This window comes from Triturus cristatus, chromosome 12, assembly GCF_964204655.1.
Source record: "Triturus cristatus chromosome 12, aTriCri1.1, whole genome shotgun sequence".
Lineage (NCBI taxonomy): Eukaryota > Metazoa > Chordata > Amphibia > Caudata > Salamandridae > Triturus > Triturus cristatus.
Genome location: NC_140595.1, coordinates 849,787,882 through 849,811,289, shown reverse-complemented (window position 1 = coordinate 849,811,289; position 23,408 = coordinate 849,787,882). Strand labels below are relative to the sequence as shown.

The 23,408-nt window shown below is 46.6% G+C and overlaps 1 protein-coding gene across 1 annotated transcript in view; it reads right to left on the bottom strand.

Moving 5' to 3' along the window:
• The window catches only part of LOC146783071 (rheacalcin-1-like), a 185,895-nt gene that overhangs the window by 148,853 nt on the left and 13,634 nt on the right, over positions 1 to 23,408 (bottom strand). The window lies entirely within an intron of this gene.

The following is a 23,408-nucleotide window of genomic DNA, read 5'->3' as shown; positions in this document are numbered from 1 at the left end:
ACTTCTTCTCTAATAATGCCCAATCTCTCATTAGCAAAGGGAATTGTACCGTTGGCATGTAAACATACCATGGTAGAAGCTTTATTAGAACAGCCTCCACTGGCCCCCCTCCATTCACAAAATTACAGACCCATCTCGTTGCTACCTGGTCTGAGCAAAATACTTGAAAAAACATGTTAATCAGTCCCTTTCAGAATTCCTAGAACTTATTGATATTCTACATCCACCCTAAGCAGTCTTTTGACCTCAGCATAGCACGGAAACCACCCTCTCAGAGGCGGTGGAGGAATCAAAGAGGCTGCTGGATCATGGAGGCTCTGCAGCCCTCGCCCTCCTTGACCTAAGCACCCTCTCTGAGGCGGTGGAGGAATCAAAGAGGCTGCTGGATCAGGGAGGCTCTGCAGCCCTCGACCTCCTTGACCTAAGCACCCTCTCAGAGGCGGTGGAGGAATCAAAGAGGCTGCTGGATCAGGGAGGCTCTGCAGCCCTCGACCTCCTTGACCTAAGCACCCTCTCTGAGGCGGTGGAGGAATCAAAGAGGCTGCTGGATCAGGGAGGCTCTGCAGCCCTCGACCTCCTTGACCTAAGCACCCTCTCAGAGGCGGTGGAGGAATCAAAGAGGCTGCTGGATCAGGGAGGCTCTGCAGCCCTCGACCTCCTTGACCTAAGCACCCTCTCAGAGGCGGTGGAGGAATCAAAGAGGCTGCTGGATCAGGGAGGCTCTGCAGCCCTCGCCCTCCTTGACCTAAGCACCCTCTCAGAGGCGGTGGAGGAATCAAAGAGGCTGCTGGATCAGGGAGGCTCTGCAGCCCTCGCCCTCCTTGACCTAAGCACCCTCTCAGAGGCGGTGGAGGAATCAAAGAGGCTGCTGGATCAGGGACGCTCTGCAGCCCTCGCCCTCCTTGACCTAAGCACCCTCTCAGAGGCGGTGGAGGAATCAAAGAGGCTGCTGGATCAGGGAGGCTCTGCAGGCCTCGCCCTCCTTGACCTAAGCACCCTCTCAGAGGCGGTGGAGGAATCAAAGAGGCTGCTGGATCAGGGAGGCTCTGCAGCCCTCGTCCTCCTTGACCTAAGCACCCTCTCAGAGGCGGTGGAGGAATCAAAGAGCCTGCTGGATCAGGGAGGCTCTGCAGCCCTCGCCCTCCTTGACCTAAGCACCCTCTCAGAGGCGGTGGAGGAATCAAAGAGGCTGCTGGATCAGGGAGGCTCTGCAGCCCTCGCCCTCCTTGACCTAAGCACCCTCTCAGAGGCGGTGGAGAACTCAAAGAGGCTGCTGGATCAGGGAGGCTCTGCAGCCCTCGCCCTCCTTGACCTAAGCACCCTCTCAGAGGCGGTGGAGGAATCAAAGAGGCTGCTGGATCAGGGAGGCTCTGCAGCCCTCGCCCTCCTTGACCTAAGCACCCTCTCAGAGGCGGTGGAGGAATCAAAGAGGCTGCTGGATCAGGGAGGCTCTGCAGCCCTCGCCCTCCTTGACCTAAGCACCCTCTCAGAGGCGGTGGAAGAATCAAAGAGGCTGCTGGATCAGGGAGGCTCTGCAGCCCTCGCCCTCCTTGACCTAAGCACCCTCTCAGAGGCGGTGGAGGAATCAAAGAGGCTGCTGGATCAGGGAGGCTCTGCAGCCCTCGCCCTCCTTGACCTAAGCACCCTCTCAGAGGCGGTGGAGGAATCAAAGAGGCTGCTGGATTAGGGAGGCTCTGCAGCCCTCGCCCTCCTTGACCTAAGCACCCTCTCAGAGGCGGTGGAGGAATCAAAGAGGCTGCTGGATCAGGGAGGCTCTGCAGCCCTCGCCCTCCTTGACCTAAGCACAATCTCAGAGGCGGTGGAGGAATCAAAGAGGCTGCTGGATCAGGGAGGCTCTGCAGCCCTCGTCCTCCTTGACCTAAGCACCCTCTCAGAGGCGGTGAAGGAATCAAAGAGGCTGCTGGATCAGGGAGGCTCTGCAGCCCTCGCCCTCCTTGACCTAAGCACCCTCTCAGAGGCGGTGGAGGAATCAAAGAGGCTGCTGGATCAGGGAGGCTCTGCAGCCCTCGCCCTCCTTGACCTAAGCACCCTCTCAGAGGCGGTGGAGGAATCAAAGAGCCTGCTGGATCAGGGAGGCTCTGCAGCCCTCGCCCTCCTTGACCTAAGCACCCTCTCAGAGGCGGTGGAGAAATCAAAGAGGCTGCTGGATCAGGGAGGCTCTGCAGCCCTCGCCCTCCTTGACCTAAGCACCCTCTCTGAGGCGGTGGAGGAATCAAAGAGGCTGCTGGATAAGGGAGGCTCTGCAGCCTTCGCCCTCCTTGACCTAAGCACCCTCTCAGAGGCGGTGGAGGAATCAAAGAGGCTGCTGGATCAGGGAGGCTCTGCTGCCCTCGCCCTCCTTGACCGAAGCACCCTCTCAGAGGCGGTGGAGGAATCAAAGAGGCTGCTGGATCAGGGAGGCTCTGCAGCCTTCATCCTCCTTGACCTAAGCACCCTCTCAGAGGCGGTGGAGGAATCAAAGAGGCTGCTGGATCAGGGAGGCTCTGCAGCCCTTGCCCTTCTTGACCTAAGCCCCCTCTCAGAGGCGGTGGAGGAATCAAAGAGGCTGCTGGATCAGGGAGGCTCTGCAGCCCTCGCCCTCCTTGACCTAAGCACCCTCTCAGAGGCGGTGGAGGAATCAAAGAGGCTGCTGGATCAGGGACGCTCTGCAGCCCTCGCCCTCCTTGACCTAAGCACCCTCTCAGAGGCGGTGGAGGAATCAAAGAGGCTGCTGGATCAGGGAGGCTCTGCAGCCCTCGCCCTCCTTGACCTAAGCACCCTCTCAGAGGCGGTGGAGGAATCAAAGAGGCTGCTGGATCAGGGAGGCTCTGCAGCCCTCGCCCTCCTTGACCTAAGCACCCTCTCAGAGGCGGTGGAGGAATCAAAGAGGCTGCTGGATCAGGGAGGCTCTGCAGCCCTCGCCCTCCTTGACCTAAGCACCCTCTCAGAGGCGGTGGAGGAATCAAAGAGGCTGCTGGATCAGGGACGCTCTGCAGCCCTCGCCCTCCTTGACCTAAGCACCCTCTCAGAGGCGGTGGAGGAATCAAAGAGGCTGCTGGATCAGGGAGGCTCTGCAGCCTTCGCCCTCCTTGACCTAAGCACCCTCTCAGAGGCGGTGGAGGAATCAAAGAGGCTGCTGGATCAGGGAGGCTCTGCTGCCCTCGCCCTCCTTGACCGAAGCACCCTCTCAGAGGCGGTGGAGGAATCAAAGAGGCTGCTGGATCAGGGAGGCTCTGCAGCCTTCATCCTCCTTGACCTAAGCACCCACTCAGAGGCGGTGGAGGAATCAAAGAGGCTGCTGGATCAGGGAGGCTCTGCAGCCCTTGCCCTTCTTGACCTAAGCCCCCTCTTCAATACTGTAAACTACAACAATCTTATCAAAAGAATTTCCACTGCTGGAGTCTGAGGACCAGCCCTGAACTCTCTCAACTCTGTCCTGAGAGACAGAACCTTCCAGGTCTTTGATGGACCATGTACCTCCGACATACACCCTCTGAATTGTGGAGTACCACAGGGCTCCTCATTAAGCCCCACGCTATTCAATCTATATGTGCCCACTGGCATACTTTGTATCTCCATTTGAGATCTCCATAATCTCTTATGCCGATTATCCCCAACTGGTTTTCTCTCTTACTCCCAAACAGGATCCCCAATCTCACACTTTGGGCCCCTGTCTGGAGAGAGTTGCCAGGTGGATGAAAAAATCCTGTCTCACGCTAAACGGGGATAAGACTGAGCTGATGATACTAGGGAACAGTTTCAATCCCCACTTGAGACTGGGCTGGCCAGAATGCCTGGGTTCGCCTCCCGCCCCCAAGACGGCAAAAAAAAGTCTGGGAGTATGGCTAAACACATCTTGGTCCATGGAAGCCCAGGCCATAAAGCTCTCAGCCCGCTATCTTGGAATTAGAATGCTCTGTAAAATCCTGTACTTACCCCCCCTACACTGCAGAAAGCCCGTGGTCCAGGCATGGATTCTTTCCCATCTGGACTATGGAAATTCACTCAACCTAGGAGCTCCAAAACTTGTCACCAGAAAACCCCAAGTAGTACAGAATTCTGCAGCCCAGATTCTGTTTAATATCCCCAGGCACAACTCAGCCCGAAAGGCCTTAGCATCCCTCCGCTGACTCCCATTTGTTCAGAGGATGAAATTCAATGCCCTCCGCATATTCCACAGTGCCCTGTCAGACAACGCCCCCCCCCCACCCCTATTGTATGCCTCTGATCTGCTACTACACTCTTGGTAGAACCCTTCGATCTTCCAACGCCCGACAGGCAGTGGTGTCCCATCATAAAAAAGGCGAGAAGTTGGGGGCGGGTCCTTCAGCTATAAGGTGGCCAAGGTATGGAATGCCCTCCCTCACACTTTGCAAACAACTAACAACGAATTGTCTTTCTGGTAACCTTTAAAAACCTGCCAATTTGAAAACATACCTCTTTAGAGTACGTGGTTTAGCCTACATTGTACTGATACTGCTGGGATGCCCACGAGTAGCTGCAAGCTGAATAGAATAGAATAGAATAGAATAGAATAGAATAGAATGAAACAGAATAGAACGGAATAGAATAGAATAGAATAGAATACAACGGAATAGAATAGAATAGAATAGAATGGAATAGAATAGAATAGAATAGAATAGAACGGAATGGAATAGAATAGAATAGAATAGAATAGAATAGAATAGAATAGAACAGAATAGAACGGAATAGAATAGAATAGAATAGAATAGAATAGAATAGAATACAACGGAATAGAATAGAATAGAATAGAATGGAATAGAATAGAATAGAATAGAATAGAATAGAATAGAATAGAATAGAACGGAATGGAATGGAATAGAATAGAATAGAATAGAATAGAATAGAATAGAATACAATGGAATAGAATAGAATACAACGGAATAGAATAGAATAGAATAGAATAGAATAGAATAGAACAGAATAGAACGGAATAGAATAGAATAGAATAGAATACAACGGAATAGAATAGAATAGAATAGAATGGAATAGAATAGAATAGAATAGAATAGAATAGAATAGAACGGAATGGAATGGAATAGAATAGAATAGAATAGAATAGAATAGAATAGAATACAATGGAATAGAATAGAATACAATGGAATAGAATAGAATAGAATGGAATAGAATAGAATAGAATAGAATAGAATAGAATAGAATAGAATGGAATAGAATAGAATAGAATAGAATAGAACAGAATAGAACGGAATGGAATGGAATAGAATAGAATGGAATGGAAGAGAATAGAATGGAATAGAATAGAATAGAACAGAACAGAATAGAACGGAATGGAATAGAATAGAATAGAATAGAATGGAACAGAATAGAACGGATTAGAATGGAATAGAAAAGAATAGAATAGAACAGAATGGAACCGAATAGAACGGAATGGAATAGAATAGAATAGAATAGAATAACGCTTTGCTCATATGAAAAAAACACTAAGGATTTTTCAGTCAGCGATATACATAGATTGATCAATTGATGGATTCACTGATTGACTGAATAATTGATTGGTCGATTGATTGATTGACTGATTCATTACTTGCATTGACTGCTTGATTGATTTACTGACTGAATGACTGTTTGATTGACTGATTGAATTTATAAAGCACGTACTACATTTCTGTAACTGGCCACTGTGGTGGCAGGTGTCCCATTACCACGGAGGAAGAGTAGAAGTAATGCATGTAATCCCCTCAACTTAATTTGAAGAGGTTGCTCTAACTGTGGAACAAAGCCCTTTTCAGGCTTTCTTCCAGCAGTGCACTTCTGGACCTGTGCTTTTGCAATGTGACCAGTGTAAAACCCATCTTTTGTGTGTCTGCCTCAGGATTTATTTTTATTTTTAAGGATCTACTTTGCTAGTGTGTTTACCACAAGGGAGTGAGGGCTGCTTGTGCCATTCCCAAGCATGCCAATCAATTTCATTAAACTAATTGGGAAGTTTCACTTTTTTGAAAGCCAACCATAGGTGTCCACAAAATGCGATGGCAGCATAAACGCCAAGCACCATGTGTTGACAATTAGACTTTCATCACCCACACGTGCGACATACATCTATCAAAAGGACAGAGCAGAAGCCAAGTGGAACTCCAGGCATTAAGTATGCTAGCTGTCACGACAAGTTGTAAAAGTAAACTCCAGCATATAATGTTAAAAAAAATAGGGGCATATTATCAAGACAGGCGATAAAATTATCGCCGCTTTAGCAGCAGAAAACTGCAGCTAAAATGGCGATAATGGGCTTGATAATATGCTCTATGGAATTCCAATTGAAGCCCATGTTAGATGTGCAGGACATCTAACATGGGCTTCAATTGGAATTTCATAGAGCATATTATCAAGCCCATTATCGCCGTTTTAGCGAAAGTTTTCTGCCGCCAAAGCGGCGATAATTTTATCGTCTGTCTTGATAACATGCCCCATAGGGGCATATCAGCAAGGCGAGGCGATAAAATTATCGCCACTTTAGCGTCTGTTTTTGGACAAAAAGCGGCGATAATTGTATCGCCCTATGAGCATGGATACGCTAAAGCGTGAATCCATGCCTTAGCGCCTGTTTACTGAACGCCCAGCTTTGCATCTCTGATGAGATGCAAAGTGGGCGTTCCTTCCCGAAATAACTGGAAAAATGTCGCTAACCTACATTTCTCCAATTATGAAGGGAATCGCTAACAAGCATAGCGATAAGGAAAATAGCGCTAACCACTGTTATCGCTATATTCCTTACGCCTGCTTGAATTCTGACTTAGCCATGTAATCCAATGGGAGGTAGATTACATGGCTAAGACCACCCTGCCCTATCAGCACGGTATCACCCGTCATAGTGCGATTATCACTGGATTTCCAGCGATAATCACACTGTTTTCCAGATAACGCTTGCATGTCTATCACTTTGGAGATAAGCGTTGCTGATAGCACGCTATCTCCGCGATAGAAAGCAGCGATAGCCGACAATAATTATCCTAGCGCTAAGTGCGCTTAGCGATAATTATCCCCGGCCCTTGCCGATATGCCCCATAGGGGGATATTTCCAAGGAATGCCGATAACTATCACCAGCCTAGGTTAGCAGCAGTCTTCTTATCGCCTACTACCCCTGAAATATATCGCCATGTTACCGACATATTATCAGCACTTCGGCAACAGGCGATAGTTCCTGGGAACGGCGTTGAAAACTCCCATTTACTTGTGTGGGATGGCGATAGCTATTTAGGCGTAACCTAGCGATCGCCGCGTTAGCTTGATAATGTACCCCGTACAGTATTACAGAAGTGGTGTGCCTGCTTTGAATTAAACTTGGCAAACCCAGGACTTGTGGGACTGTCATAGGCAGTCCTGAAGCCTAAGTACACATTGCCATGGCATTAGAATAGCCTGCCTGCTCATGGAGAGCTCTGCTATGGATGGTGCACTGTAGGCAGTCCAGGTGTAGACATCTGTGGTAGTAATGTCCGTGGCATAAGCAGCTCAGCTGTAGATGGCTCAGTTCTGGGCATCCCTCGCATGGGAGGCACCGGTATATGGAGCTAAAGTTTAAAAGGCCACGCTATGGGCAGTCCTTGAATAATCAGCCCTCAAACAGACAGCCCTAGTGACTTGGATAGCTGCCATGGCATGGACAGCCATTCTGTACATGGCTCTGGTATGAGAATGCCCTGCATGGGTGGCATCGGCATAGACTGTGTAAGTACAAATGACAGTGGTATGGACAGCTCAGGAGTAAGTGCTCTCTCCATGAAGGGCCATGGTACATGCTTGAATAATCAGCCCTAGAATGGTGCAGCCCATTGTAGCTGGCTCTGGTGTGAGCATCCCTTGTACATGTGGCGCTGGTGTATAATTTAATAAAATCAGCACACATAGGGAAAGCCAGGTAAAGATGCCAGTGGTGTGGGCAGTCCAGGTGTAGCCAGCTCTGGTTTAGGCCCTGTAATCAACATCCTTCGTCCACGTGCCTCTGTGTGGGTAGCCCACATAAGGATAGCCCTTGATTGGACGCAGTGACACTCTATCATGGATCTCAAAATCAAGTAGGGAGTGCACAATAGTCCCAAAGCAATCCAAAAGGTGCTGTAGATGTCGTCCCTACTCATCTGGATACAGCGATCACTTATAGTCGAGGTCAGCCAAAGACTCCATCGCACCCGTTTGCTCCTAGAGTAGCAATGTTTGAGGACTTAAGACCAAAGTGCCGTCGCGTGCTTTGAAGGTTTGCATCAGATACACTACAACCGATCTCAGCATAAACAACAGATCATCATTTCCAGTCGGTGTTAAGTTAAAAGCAAGTTCACTTTTCACTGTGCAATAATCTTATGGTACTGCTTAAGGAGGTCGCTTAACATAAAACCATAGGGTTCTAAGCCTAACCGTAACAGCGGAAAACCTCGACCTCAATAGGCAGAAGAATGAGCATCTATTACCCTAGAGAGGACAGTCTTGGCGGCACTGTGGGATGCGGTGTCGTTTTAGTACAATGAATAGCAGAGTCCTTTGTCCTTGGGTTGTGGTCTTGTCATGATGGTGCTCTATGAGGGCGACTTGAGGTCGAGCTTCAGGCTGTAGGTATAGTAGTTCCCTTGATTTTTTCCAATAAGGAGAACTCATGATTGGCACAAGAAGGTGGAAAGCTGGTGCTGTGCAGGACTTCATCTTGCAGTGGTGGTGGTGGTCTCCTTTCATCAGGACCTGGGGGTGGTGGCTGTGGTGGTGGCTGGGATCTATGGGGTGATTGCTCTCGTTCCCAAATTGAGGGGCATATTTACAAGGCCTGGCGATAACTATTGCTAACGCCAGTTAGCGAGAGTTTTGTCATTGCGTCTATCCCTGAAAGTTATCGCCTTGGTATCGACGTATTACCAACACGTTGTGAACAGGCGATTGTATCAGGGATCAGCGGCAAAAACTGTTGCTTACATCAGCGGGATTGTGATAGGAAAACCAGCGATAGCGTGTGGAATCTAGCGATAAGTCCTTAGCGATATAAAAACGCACGCTAGGCAGCAAGTGTGGACTTCGAAAAAATAGCCTATCAGTCCACCTCCCATTGAAAAGATCTCCAAAAAATAGTTTACTGCATATTTGAGCAGCCAGGACCATGTATATCACACATCAATAACACCCTCAAGACACCCAACATCCAGGATGACCCGGATGAGAGCCTGGATGCCCAGCTGGACCTGCGTCTGTAGCCTGGATGCCTCGCTGCACCTGCGTCTGTACCCTGGATGCCTTGCTGGACCTGCGTCTGGAGCCTGGATGCCTCGATGGACCTGCGTCTGGAGCCTGGAGTGGGATGTGGAGGAGCTGTGGAGTCGATGAGCCGTGGGGGGAGACATTGATACTCGACGTTCGCCCGTACCTGGTGGTGAAGTCTAGCAGTTCGCATGCAGACACGTTGCAGACCTGTGTGAGAAGCCCGCCTTGCGCACCTTGGAGCAGTCAATGGTAGAAGTGCTCCTGCACACAAATGTAGTGAGGTCTGCATTGCATACTACAATCCACCACTACACCGGGGTGCACGGAGGGGATTACCAATGGTGGGTGCCGTCTCCCTGCATCACAGGCCGGATGATGTTGGGCTGGCCGTACGCTGTGGAGGGTGAGGCCCCTGTGCTACCCCGAACTTGTGTGGTCTGAGCCCAGCAACTACACGCCTAAGGGAGCCCTGCTGCATCAACTGCATCACGAGGTCCACCAGTGAACTATGCGGTGACTGCTGTACCCAGCCCAGTGAAATCAAGCCTGACTCTGGCTCCTGCTGGCTGAGTCACAGATTTGGAGAGAGTGCAGTGGATCGCACCATGGTGTCAATGTCCAGGTAAGGAGAAGGTGGGAAGCATAGCACAGGAGGGCCGGGGGTTGAGTCGCTCATGCCTATCACATGTAGATGACGCACCCCAGTGGCGTCTTTATCCGCTATGGTAGAAGAACGTTGCCCCACAGCCGCAAGCAGTGCAGAAGAGGAACAATCATCACATGATGACAACTCAATCAATCAATCAAGCAAGGGAATTGTAAGTGTGCTACACACCCATGAGGGTCTCAAGGCACTGAGGGGGTGGGGCGCAGATATGTTAGCCAAAGAGCCAGGTCTTGAGGGTCTTCCTTAAGGTGTTCAGGGAGGGGGCACCTCTGATGTCTGCCAGTACCTCGTTCCAGGTCTTGGATGCAATGTGGAAGAAGGAACTTCCGCCTACTCTGGCTCTGTGGATGTACGGGGTTTTGGCCAGTGTGAGTTTTGAAGACCAAATGTTTCTTTTGTGTACATGGAAGTTGATTCTGTTGTTGAGGTATATGGTTACATTGTTGTGTAGGCATTTGTAGGTGTGAGTGAGGATTTTGAATGTGGCTCTTTACTCCACGGGGAGCCAGGGGAGTCTACGTAGGTGTTGGCTGATGTGTTTGTGCCGGGGGATGCCGAGGACGAGTCTTGCCACAATGTTCTGTACTGTCTGGAGTTTGCGGATCAGGGACTTGTAAATGCCTCCTGGTGATGTGTGCATGGGTGACTGTCTTCCTTGACTCTGGGGGACCCATTTGAAGGTTTTGTGGAGGATGAGTAGGGTGTTGAACCAGCTGGAGGTGAGGGAGTAGACCTGTTGGTTCATGGTGAGGGATGAGTTGAGCATGATGTGGAGGTTATTGTCGTGGTCCGAGGGGGCAGGTGGGCTTCCTAGGGCAGCGGCCACCAGGTGTAGTCCCATGCTGAAGGGGTGGTTCCAAGGACATGGACTTCTGTCTTCTCGGCATTGAGCTACAGGTAGCTGTTGGTCATCCAGACTTCTACGTCATGCATTCCTTTCTGGAAGTTGAGTCTGGCGGTGGTGGGGTCTTTGGTGAGGGAGAGGATGAGCTGGATGTAATCAGCGTAGGATACGATGTTGAGGCCGTGTTGTCGGACAATGGTGGCTAGGGGGCCATGTAGATGTTAAAGAGGGTCGGGCTCAGAGATGACCCCTGTGTGACTCCGCAGGTGATTGACGTGGGATCGGAGAGGAAGGGTGGCATTCTGATCCTTTGGCTTCTTGCAGTGAGGAATGTTCGGATCCAGTCTAAGGCTGTTCCTTGGATGCCGGAGTCGTGCAGTTTGGCGATTAGTGTGCGGTGGGAGACGTGTCGAAGGCTGCTGAAAGGTTTCGTAGGATGAGGGCTGCAGAGTGGCCTTGGTCCAGGAGGGTGCGAATGTCATCTGTGGCGGCGAGTAGGGTGATCTCGGTGCTGTGGTAGATGTGAGGAGGGCAGGGGCACATACGTAGTTGAGACGCATGCCATAACATCGCATTCCATTCCAATGCATACTAATACTAGGCACATTGCAACAGTAGAGTAGGTGTTGCCTAGCAGAGACGTTAAGATCACTGTTCCCACTTCAGTGAGTGCAACCCAAAACTGACCTTTGCATCACAAACCCAACTGTGAAGGCTGGAATTCCTTTTTGAGCCACCACAACACACCCACAGATCTCATTTGAGACTAATGCACACCCCATTTTTCATATTTTACCCCAAAACACACCCCGTTTTTCATATCTTACCCCAAAACCCACCCCTTTTTTCATATTTTAACCCGAAACACACCCTATTTTTCATATTTTACTTCCAAAACCCATACCCACCCGAAAACTTTGAATTACCCCATTACTGACCTCACAATGCATTGTATTCCAATGCGATGTTAATGTACCTGCGTTGTCAGAGTTGCGTTGTTCAGGATGTACAGCCTGCATTGTAATGGTTGTCTCCCGTGCCAAAGGCAACCATGGCTACACCGTTTGCGTCCATATGCCCCTGGACCACGCTCAGACCCAAGGATCATTCCTCTTAAACACTCCACTGATACGACGCCAGGAGCCTCCTCGCCATCAACCCTGGACACCACCTCACATGCCAGGACCAACTTCTGCCCTGGACCAGACATCGCCATCGCCGTCACTGACAGCTGCAGTATTACCCGAAAGGAGCACCCCGACCGTCAGAGAGGAGGCATTGCCATCACCTATAGAAGCACACTCCAACTGACCACGCACTCTAATGACCCAAGGGTGGCAATGAACTACGGCAACTCCAAGATCCGGACCAGGCCCAAGAACATCCTCTGCGTTACCCTCATGTGCAGGCTCCCTGGGCCATGGCCCTCCATTCTCTAATACCATTGTAGACCTCATTGCACCCCAGGGTTTCCCATCCACCGACGACATCCTACTCGGGGTACTCAAGTTCCACCTGGACAATCCCAGTGAGCAGGACACCAATCCCTCATGGGGAAGGTCCCCTACATCAGACGCAAGCAGCAAGTCATTGCAACAAGCAACGTGGCTGGACACATGGTCGAGCACGTCACCTCCGCCAGCGTGCACTTCAACTGCAGCCACAACACCGGATTCTCCTGGACCGACCATCATTGGTAACATCACGTCTTCACCTTGCCCACCGGACTCCCCCGCCATCATCGCATCCCCTAGCAGCTGGATCAAGGCCACCGAAGAGCATCTCGGCAACTCCCTCTGCACCAACACTTCACCTATGCTTCCAGACGATGACACCACAGGGCGCAACCACCACCGATGGATCTCTAACAGCGCCAGCATTCCGGCACCCCTCATGAACAGTACTGCCTCAGTACCTTCCGCCTGCCTTATGGCAGGCGTGAGGGTGAGGCAGTGCCACAGGGATAGGTTGGCCCCATGCATTGCTGGAGTTGCGTCATGGTTATGACATGACTGCTGCAATGCATGACTATAGCGCTGGCAGATACGTCAGGATTCCTGACGTTTCTGTCATTACTTGCGTCATGGAGCGCTGTCCAGTGATTACAGCGCATCCATGCTTTTGCAAGCAGGGTGTAGCGAGAAGTGTTGCAACGCTGTCTTGTCGCAGTGCAGCAACACTTTTCCTGACTGGGTCACAGAATGCACATTATCTTATTGATTATGCGCATTCCGGCACTGTAGTTTTGTCGCAGGGCAGCACTGCAACATTGCTTGCAGCGCTATCCTGCACCAAAAGCTGTATTAATGAGGCCCCAAGTGTTATCACCATTTTTAAGACCTGCTTTTTTCTGGTCTTAAGTTCCTGCAGCTAACGGGCGTGAGTTTTTTATCGATTCACGGGTCCGGCCCATCCTTGACAATAGGGCGAAGTGGTGTTAGCGTGAGTTTTTGTGATATTTTGAGGGGGAACACCTACCTTGCATGTAATTTGCGAAAAACATCGCTTGCATGCAAGGCGATGGAAATTCTGGCCACGATCACCAGAAAGCTGTCGCTAACGCCTGTTAGCGACAGATTGCTAATAGGGCGATAAAAATATCGCCACTTTAGCAGCAAAAAAGTGCTGCTAAAGCGGCGATGAGCCCTTGAGAATATGCCCCATAATTGGGTCGCACGTGCATGTTTGAAGGGGAAACAGGAGCTAACTACCACCTTACAGTTTGAAACTTCAACAGCACGGTACAGTGGTAAAGTCTGCAGAATTTTTAATCATATAAATTTTTTTAATTTGGCTTAGAAATGGACAACTATTTAAAATAAAAAGCAATTGTCCACATAGTTTTTTTTGATTGATGCATCACAAAAATGATTATTTTTAATGTTATTAGAGAGTTGTCACCCAGGATCCAATGTACTCCCTGTTGTCTGGCAACTACTGCCCGGCTGACCTTCCACCAGAAAAGCCTCAAGGAGTTACCCTCACACCTTTCCTTCTGCTAGAAGAGATGTAAAACATCTGTGAATGGGTCACAGAGCTTCCCAGGACAATTGGCTTTCTTAGATTTGACAACCTCTGCCAGAAACAGAATGGCACAACATTGATAAAATGACTCTATAGACAAAGAAGTGACCTCTGAGGTGGAACACTCATGTCAGAGGAAGTTTGATTCTACACCCCCGCCAAATCCCACAGAGAGGATCCTGTCCGTTGTGTTTTTATCTAGATGAGGAAGAAAATCTTTTTAACATGGGAGTGCCACACAGACACCCAGGAGATCTGGTTAGCAGTGAAGATAGCAGATGGGAAGTAGGGCTGCACTCAACGTTGATATCGAAGGGGCTGGAAGGAAGGTTGTGGTTGGAGCTGGGAAGCAGTGAGAGAGCATATTGGGCAGGGATCCCATTGGTCATTCTGGAAGAGGTGAGGTGTGGCCTAGTGTGTAGGTTTCCAACCAGAAGTCATAGTAATAATATCACACTTTTGAAAGGCGGCTAAAGATGGTTTTGGAATTCTGCTATAATTTGCTTAGATAATTATTCTAAGCGTAAGTAGGAAACCTTATAAGACAAAAACAACAGTTGATGGACAGAATGCAGAACAATGTCATACATTCACCCCAGTACAGAGATCTGGGCCTAAATCCATCGTTTTTTTGCTCACCATGCCATTCCAGTTTGAACCCAGCCATATGCAAATCAGTCCTGACCCTGTGCCTCATGGGAACAGTCCAGTCCGAACTGCCAGGCCAGGTCCTCCCTGGACTGGAAACAAGCATCCTAGGTCCATCACCACCGCCTTCTGTACCGCTTTGTTCACCATAAGTTGGCAGGGTATGCTCAGACGTGAGTCCCTTGCTCACTTTGCCACTGGAGTCAAGCTATCCTGGCTGAAGACGGCTGATAGCCAGAAACCGGTGCTAAGAAGCTTGTTTCCGGTCCAGGGAAGGTATGGCTTGGCAGTTCGGGCTGGACTGTTCCCATGAGGCACAGGGTCAGACTGATTTGCATATGGCCATGTCTGAACTGGGGTGGCGGAGTGGGCTAAAGAACGGTGATAGATCAAACCCCAGATCTGTTGACTGGGGGTGAGTGTTTGATTGGTTCGGATGCTACGTCCATCACCACCCCCCTTTTGTACTGGAAACCTCAACCACCACTCACAAGTTAGAGAGCTATTTGACTCCAAGAGGACGGAAAAACTCCTGTCTGCCTGGGAGGGACTGAAGACTCTTCCTGATTCCCTGTGAATCTCTGACTCTAAAGGCTTCTGTCAGAGCCAGAGAGCCCACAGGAAGACGAGAGATCCAGGAGCATCTAAGGGGCATATTTACAAGCCCCTTTTGCCACTGGAGCGTTACTTTTTCTGAGGCTCCTGTGGAATAGCGCCATTTCCCCTATTTACCAGGTGGGGCTAAGCCCCTTAATGTTGCTTAACGCCACCTAGTAAATATGCCCTTTTCCACTGCAGTCCTCTGTGGCAAAAGAGCGTGCAATGGGCGCTGCAGGGTACGTTCCACAGCAAAACTAATTGCTTTTTGATGGTGCCTCAGAATTACAAGACTGAGACAGCGCCAAAAATGCCAGAAAATACCTGGTCTTAGTATGGCAATATGAGGACAAATTATTAATTGCTCCTCGTATTTTGCATTCTGCATTCTGCAGCACAAAATAGAAAGAGCAAATGGCCTTTAATGATTGTTTATGTGCAGGAAGATCTACCCTTCTGCACATAAACAATCGCCCCTGCAGCACATGCAGCGTTGCAGCATGGCGGCAGGGTGCCTGCAGCGACGCTAGGAAGATTTTTGAGCACTAGCGGGAATGCAGGGAAGCACTGCATTCTTGTAAATACGGTGCATTCCTGCGTTTTAAAAATGTCAGAGCGTGGCATTGCCAAATTTGGCGTAACACCGCGCTCTTACATTCTTTAGTAAATATGTCCCTAGGTGCGTCTTCGGCTTTTCTAACGTGGTAAGAGGAGATCTGCCAAGGAGCAGAGTCCGCTCCATTTGCCTGGAGAATAATCAGCAAGAATGTGGTCGTGACTGAGCTGGTGCTCAAGGAGAAGCTTCTTGAGATTTGGAGACATCTGAAGCAAATGAAATGCAGGTACTGACCTTTTGCTACAACTTCTGAAGTGCTGAGTATTTGTTTTTCCTCAAACATTTAATAAAAGGAGATTTGTTGCTGGTAGTTAGTGGAAGTGTGTATTTGAAATGAGACATTTCCCAAAAATATTTTTTATTTGTGATTGTTGCTTTGTTTCAGGGTCTAAAAACAAATGCACCGCTGGCCCTTGGTGGGACATCACTGCCAGGGCAGTGAAGAGGTTACTGTTTTAGATCCAAAAAGTGACTTTCGTAAAAAAAAATCCCAAGTTTCATTTTGATTATCACTCAACCCAACATCATATGATATTTTTCTAATTTTTGTGTCAAATTAATCAGTAGTTTTTTTTTAATAATGATGTTTTGAAAATGTTATTGTGTTTATTTCATACCTGTAATCTAGTTTTGATGTCGCTTTGCGTGTGCCATAAGTACTTTTCACTGAGGAAGGCCCCTTGCTGTTTGTGCCTAGATATGAAGAAAGAGTCCAGGGTTCCCCACTGAAACCTGCTTTTACTTTTAGGTACTCATTTATTTATTCTGTATGGCAGCTCAAGCATATCCCACAAGAACCCTACATCCTCCCTCCTGGATAGTATATTACTGTCGGAAAACCACTCCTCCGAATAGCTGTAGGTGACCGCACCCCCTTCAATGGCAATGGCGACGCAGCTAAACGCGGGGGTCTCGGCGGTCTCGGGCACGGCAAAGAAGTTTGCCGCAAAGTGATACTGTGTTGCAGCAATGGAGCTGGAAAGAAGATGCATGTTGACAAGGCGGAAAAGAGCCTTCAATAAACGCCGACTCGCTGCAAATCCAGCGGAATAAACGGCGAAACGGCAAGAAAGCGTTTTGGAGGTTTTCGAGGCTGAATTAAATTTTGGAGATATACACGGAGAAGTATCGTCCTGCTCCGGGTCGGGCGAGGAAAGTCCAATTCAATATTTCAGGCGTAAAATTACAAGGGTCAAATCAACTGCATGGGAGCTAAGTAAGACCCGGCCCGGACTTCTTGACTTTCCTAAGGAGGAGACTAGAGAAGAAGGTGGCTGACAAAAGAAAAGAGAGGTGAGGAGGCGGGGAGGTGAGGAGGCGAGTGGTCAGTGCTGGGAAGTGTTGTTGTAAGCTAAATCCAAGAGAATAAGCAGCCCCTGTAACGCATCCCAGGAAGGGAAGAAGCCCTGCAACAACCAGTGCTAGCATATTAGAATTGACAATGGGGAGACATAATAAACAAAACAACCAAGTCTCTAAAGTAGACTCAGCGACCGGACTTAAAGCAAAAACCCGCCTGGCGCAGGCACAGGCTAAGGCGCTGTCTTCTGGGGTTGAAAGAGCAGGACTTTTGGGAAACTGTAGTGACCATAATTCGAGCTTTGAAAGCTCAAATTGGTCGATGAGCTCACCGCAACAAGCCAGGGAGACCAAATCTCTCGTCCGGTGGAGACCGGCGAGATGTGCTTACAAAAGATGGATAACTTTCCAACTGCCGAAAGCAGTAAGGAGGAGGGAAGGAATGTCAAGGAGTTTCCCCTCTTCATGAAAAAGCTAGCACTACCAGCCCCTCTACAGTCTAACTCAATCCAGATGGTGGTAGTAAATCTTGCCAGCCCATGCCAGATTCCATTAGATCTTAGTGTGTCATCTTCGCCTCCTTCCTCCTCTGCCACTCCAGCCCCTTCACACGTTCAAAACACGCTAGCCTCAACTTCCATGATACAAGATTCGAATGCTAATTCCTGGAATCCTCCCACTTGCCTGCCAATACACCTGTGCTGATTCAGAAGCAGACGCTGAACGATAGCAACACGTCACTCATTCCAGGATCACAGGAACAACGAAAGGTTTCAACGCAGAGGATAAAGATTTCAAAAACTGTACAAGCGGCTCACAGTGAGAAGGTCCAGATTATACCAGACACATCACAGCCTTTAGTTTCAGCTTCCGCCCCAGTCTCAGAGTCAGTAGAAATTCTTTTAGACGATCTAACAGAAACAGCTTCCACCAAACAGTTAGATTTCAAAACGCTGCTCAATCTTATCCTTGATGAAATAAGATACATGAAGAGGTCTCAGGAAAATGAAACTGCTTCTCTTCATCTCCGCCTAGATAAGATTGAAGACGCAATGTCTTGCTTTCCAGTCACAATCCAGGAAGCAGAATCCAGAATCTCTCAACTGGAGGATCAGATGACCGGATTGCTCACCAAAGTACGCGAAGTGACTAAAGACAGGAGTTCCTTAGAAAATAAGCTTGAGGAGCTCGAAAATCATTCTAGTCGATCTAACCTGCTTATAGTGGGAGTTCCCGAGAGAATGGAGGCAGCCCAGACACCGCAATGGGTGGAATCCTTTATTAGGTAAAAGGTTCTCTCAGAATTTAGTGGGGATCTTACCATCGCCAGGGCTCACAGAGTTCCGTTCCATCCTTTGCCGAGGACGAGTGGCCCCCGCTCCATCTTAGTCAACTTCACGGACTATCGTATAAAGGAGAGGGTCCTGTCTAAAGCAATACAACAAAGGCAATTTCCGGTTAATGAAACCTCCAATTGCAGAATTTTCCCTGACATGTCTGCAGCGGCGGCTCGCAGACGCAAAGAATTCATCAAATTGCTGTTTTTACTTACAGCTCAAGGCACACAGGCATCAATTTCTCAACAGTCAAAATTGCGCGTTCTTGTCAAGGGTAAATTCCATATGTTTGCCAATTTAGAAGAAGCACAAGATTTCCTTAAGGAAATTACGAAGTCGCAATGAATTGGTAGACTAATGAATGATTTTTTCACTTATTGAGCGAATCTATGAATGCATCAAACTTGTATTTTTTTTTTTCACGCTGTAGTCAACATCCTTATGCCGGGGTCGGGGGCTGGTCACCGCGGGTGCAGATCCATGGCACCCTTAAAAATAGTAGGGGGAGCGAGAGGTGGGTAGTGTGCTGCTACACCTCTCCAGAGGGCTGGGTTGAGAATGAGAGGGGGGATTTGGGGGGGGGGTGTATAAATGCAGGAAAAAATGAACATGAAAAGAAAAATGTGTACTCGATTTTACAGATTTACTTAATTTTGATGCAGGCCATGGTAATAGAGATTATTCAGATTTATAGATAAAATGTTTAAATGCAGAATGTGGAAATTGTATCTTGTAATGTTAATGGATTACTCAATCCACGTAAAAGAGTTGCTTTTTTAAACTGGGTTACATCACTTTCCCCTGATATTGCGTTTCTACAGGAAACTCATTTTAGATCTGATAACCCAAAGATAGTATTTCCTAAAAGGTATTCACAGGCATTTTTTTCTTCTGACAATGTAGCCATTTGAGGGGTTGGGATTCTACTTACGAATACACTTGATTGGCAAGTCAAAGATGTCCAGCGAGATGAGAAAGGTAGATGGCTGTGGGTAAAGGTTAAACTGCAAGAAACATTGCTGAATTTGGTAAATTATTATGGTCCTATTGAGGATGATACCTCAGCACTTGTCCAAATTTACCAATTCGTAATAAGTATGGAAGGTCTTGCAGTTTTGGGCGGTGATTTTAACTTTATTCAGAATCTAACCTTGAATTCATCAAATAAAGCGAAGCGTCAACTGAAACCTAAAACCACAAAAATAATTAACAGCCTAACAAAAGACTTCTCGTTAGTGGATCCCTGGAGACTAGCTAATCCCACTCTCTCGCAATACACCTGCTATTCTGGCAGATTCAGATCAGCCTCACGTTTGGATTATTTCCTAGCCGATAAAACAGCTATTGGGGGACCAGTAGAAATAGTAACCAACTCATTTTCCGACCACTCTCTAGTCTCTTTTTCTTTATTATTAAATAAGAAAGTGAAAAACAGACCTAGATGGCAATTTGATAAAACTCTTTTACAAGATATGACCTGGCTAACAGAAACTAGACGGTTTATCAAGGAGTTTTTTCAAAACAATCTAAACACGGCTCCTTTATTTGTCGGTATGGGAGGCCTTTAAAGCCACTTTTAGAGGCCAGGTTATCTCTTATAAAGCAAGAATTAATAAGCTACGGAGACATAAGATCACCACACTTCAAACCCCTGAGGAGGAGGCTAGACGAAAGATAACCCTTACAGATTCCGCAGCGCCCATAATAAAAGCACAGCAACTAGGGTTAGCTATAGCAATAGAAAATCTGAAAGATTTTTTCTTAACAGAGAAAATTGCAGGAAGTAAGGCTTACCAACAAAAATTGTATGAGGAGAGTCAGCAGATTGGCAGATTTATGGCCTGGTCCATGAAATCACAAAAAGCTGCACAATTAATCTCTCAAATAAAAAATCAAGTAACTGTTCTCCTAGTAGAGGATAAGCAGGGTATCGGTGAGGTGTTTAGTTCACATTTTATGCATATCTATGGGGAAACGCAGGTGGTGGATGAGGCAGATCTTGAGAGATATTTTGATTCACTGGAGCTACCGTTGTTATCACAGCAATTCTCAGAAGCACTGAGCTCTAAAATTCAAATTTCTGAAGCACAGGAAGTATTAAAAAGTATGGTGAATGCCAAAACTAGTGGAGCAGACGGGATGCCCGTAGAAAGTTATAAGATATTTCAGACTGAATTGCTTCCTTTTTTGGTACATTTGTTTAATGAAATTAAGGATGGCATCGATACCCCTAAAAGTTTTGAGGAATCGGTAGTAATAGTTTTTCTTAAAAAGGATAAGGACCCTTCTGACCCAAGTTCCTACCGGCCTATCAGTCTGTTAAATACAGATTATAAATTTCTAATGAAAATGTGGGCAAAAAGGATAGACCCCTGTGCACAACAGCTGGTCCATAATGATCAAAACGGTTTTATCCCTGGACGTTTAATGGCATCAAATACTTATTTTTTAGTGGTGCAAGCCATCGATTACTTTTCGATCAATCAGACAGATGCAGTGATTATGATGATGGACGCTGAAAAAGCTTTTGATTTGGAAGATTGGAGTGCGTTACTTTTTATTTTATTAAAGTTTGGTTTTCCTCAACAACTTATACAGATGCTAATAAAAATATATAGTGGGGCAGAAGCTACAATAATGATTAATGGCATAGTAAATGGAAAGGTTACTATCCAATGAGGCACCCGTCAGGGATGCCCGTTGTCCCCTCTCCTATTTTCATTATTTATTGAACCCCTAGCCGAGAAGATCCGGAAGAACATAAGTATCGTACCTCCTATAGATGGAATGTCAAAAATTAAGCTAAATGCAGAAGATATTACTTTATATCTGAAGGCAGGGGCAGATAACCTACAGAATGCATTAGATGAAATTCAAAATTTTACACAAGTTGGAGGATATAAAGTCAACCATGCAAAAATTTAAAGTTTAGCATTTAATCCGACTCCTTTGGATTTTCCAGCTGCCATCTATCTAAAACCGATGCACCCAATTAGATATCTGGGAATTTATGTCACTAATGATTTTGGGCAATTATTTTCCGTGAATTATGCTAGATTGCTTTCGAAAGTCAAAAAGTGATTTGATAACTGGTCGTTGCTGCAACTGTCTTTAGTGGGAAGGGTTTCAATGGTTAAAATGACGGTGCTTCCATTATTTTTGTGTTTATTTATTAATCTGCCTATGAAAATCCTGAATTATTATTTCAAGGAACTAGATCAATTAACAAGGAAGTTTGTTTGGAATAATAAATAACCTAGGGTTAAGTTTTCTATATTGCAACTTGAAGTAAATTCAGGAGGAATGGCACTCCCACATTTTTTAACATACTATCAAGCTTCTTAACTTAATTTGTTTTCTCAATTGGGTAAAGAAAATTCTGTTTTCGATAGTTTTTTTTTATACATATGTTGAATGAAGGTGCCATCAGACTTCCAGCTTTCCTACGTCTGGCAAAACTTCCTAAAAAAACACGCTATAAGATTATTTTCACTCTGGTTGACAGAATGCAACATTTGTTAAATCACGGAATATCCCTTTATTTCACGCTTATACCCCAATACAGGATGGGGCAGTAGGAGGTCTTAAACTTTCTAGTAGGCTCTTTCAGGACTGGCAAGAACTAGGCTATCTCCAGCTTGGGGATTTTTAATTTTGATTCCTTAATTACTTGGGAAACGGTTTCTCTTCGGGCCACTACACCAAATACTGCACTGGCCTTGAGCTTTGCACAAATATCTAATTTCCTTAAAAACAATTATGCAATTCTAGATGAGACAACAAGGCCAATTGTAAGGCAGATGGTGAATAAAATGGTAGGGGTTGGCTGCTGGTATCAGCTACTTAATCAAAAAGCCAACTCAGAAGAGGTCCTGATAAAAGAGCTTCAAAAAATTCATTCAGAGACAGGCTGCGAGTTTAATACCAAAGAATGGACTCAGCTTAATGAACTAGCGAATAAAGCTCTTAGAGGTGCCAACTTTAAAAGATTGCTTTTTTTATCTAGATGGTTATTATATTTTACTCCTTTGGAACTGTCTAAAATGTTTTCAACTTGCCCAAATAAATGTTTTCGCTGTAACAGAGAGGGAGAAGGGGGTTTTTGAGGAAATATCAATGACTTTATCTTTGGAAATCTGTCCGTCAGCCATGTTGGTGTTTATATGGTTCTTCAGCAGAAGTGAAATGCTTCACAAAAAACAGCAATATTTTATATTAATTGCCATTGCAGTTACTAGATCACTTGTTCTGCAAAACTGGAGAATCAGCTCACAATCCAGCATTGAACATTGGTTTAATAAAATGATTAGGACGTATAAACTTGAAGAGACCTATGCCAAACGTATCGGAGCGGTAGTAAGATTTAAAGGTATATGGCGCTCTTTTTTTCCCTATGGGCTCATTGCCGAAGCCTGATAATTATGAATTAGTTAATATACAAGTTATATTTGCACATAGCACTTTGTAGAAATTAGGGTATCTCTTAAAAAAAAAAAAAATAGGCACATGGCACTTTCTATTTTGCACTTTGCACTTTATTTTTTTAATTCTATTTAATGTAATTTATTAAATTAAATAGTTTAGGTGGGATGTTTTTAACTTAGGACTGTGGGAGTCTGATCCTTTATCAGTTGCTTTTTGAAAATGTAATGTGAAATGCTCTGTATAAATTGTTTAACATGCTTGCTTAATTTATTGGTCATGCTATATGTTATGCAAATCGATATGTAAAATATTTGCTTTACTTATTTTTTTCCTGTTCTAATAAAAAAAACATTTTTTTTTTAAAGTGTTAGTTTCATACCTGTGATCTAGTTTTGACGTCGCTTTGCGTGCGCCATGAGTACTTTTCACTGAGGAAGGCCCATTGGTGGTTGTGCCTTGATATGAAGAAAGAGTCCAGGATTTCCCACTGAAACCTGCTTTTACCTTTAGGTACTCATTTATTTAATCTATGTGGCAGCTCAAGCATATCTCACAAGAACCCTACATCCTCCCTCCTGGATAGTATGTTACTGTGCGGTGCCCCACACTAGCTCAGTGGGGCAGAGTGGAGGGCCCTCAGGTCCAACGGCTGAAAATATACTTTCACAAGCCGTGAAGAGCATCCTCAGAGGTGATAGGAACAGTACTGTACTTCTCATTGCTGTAAA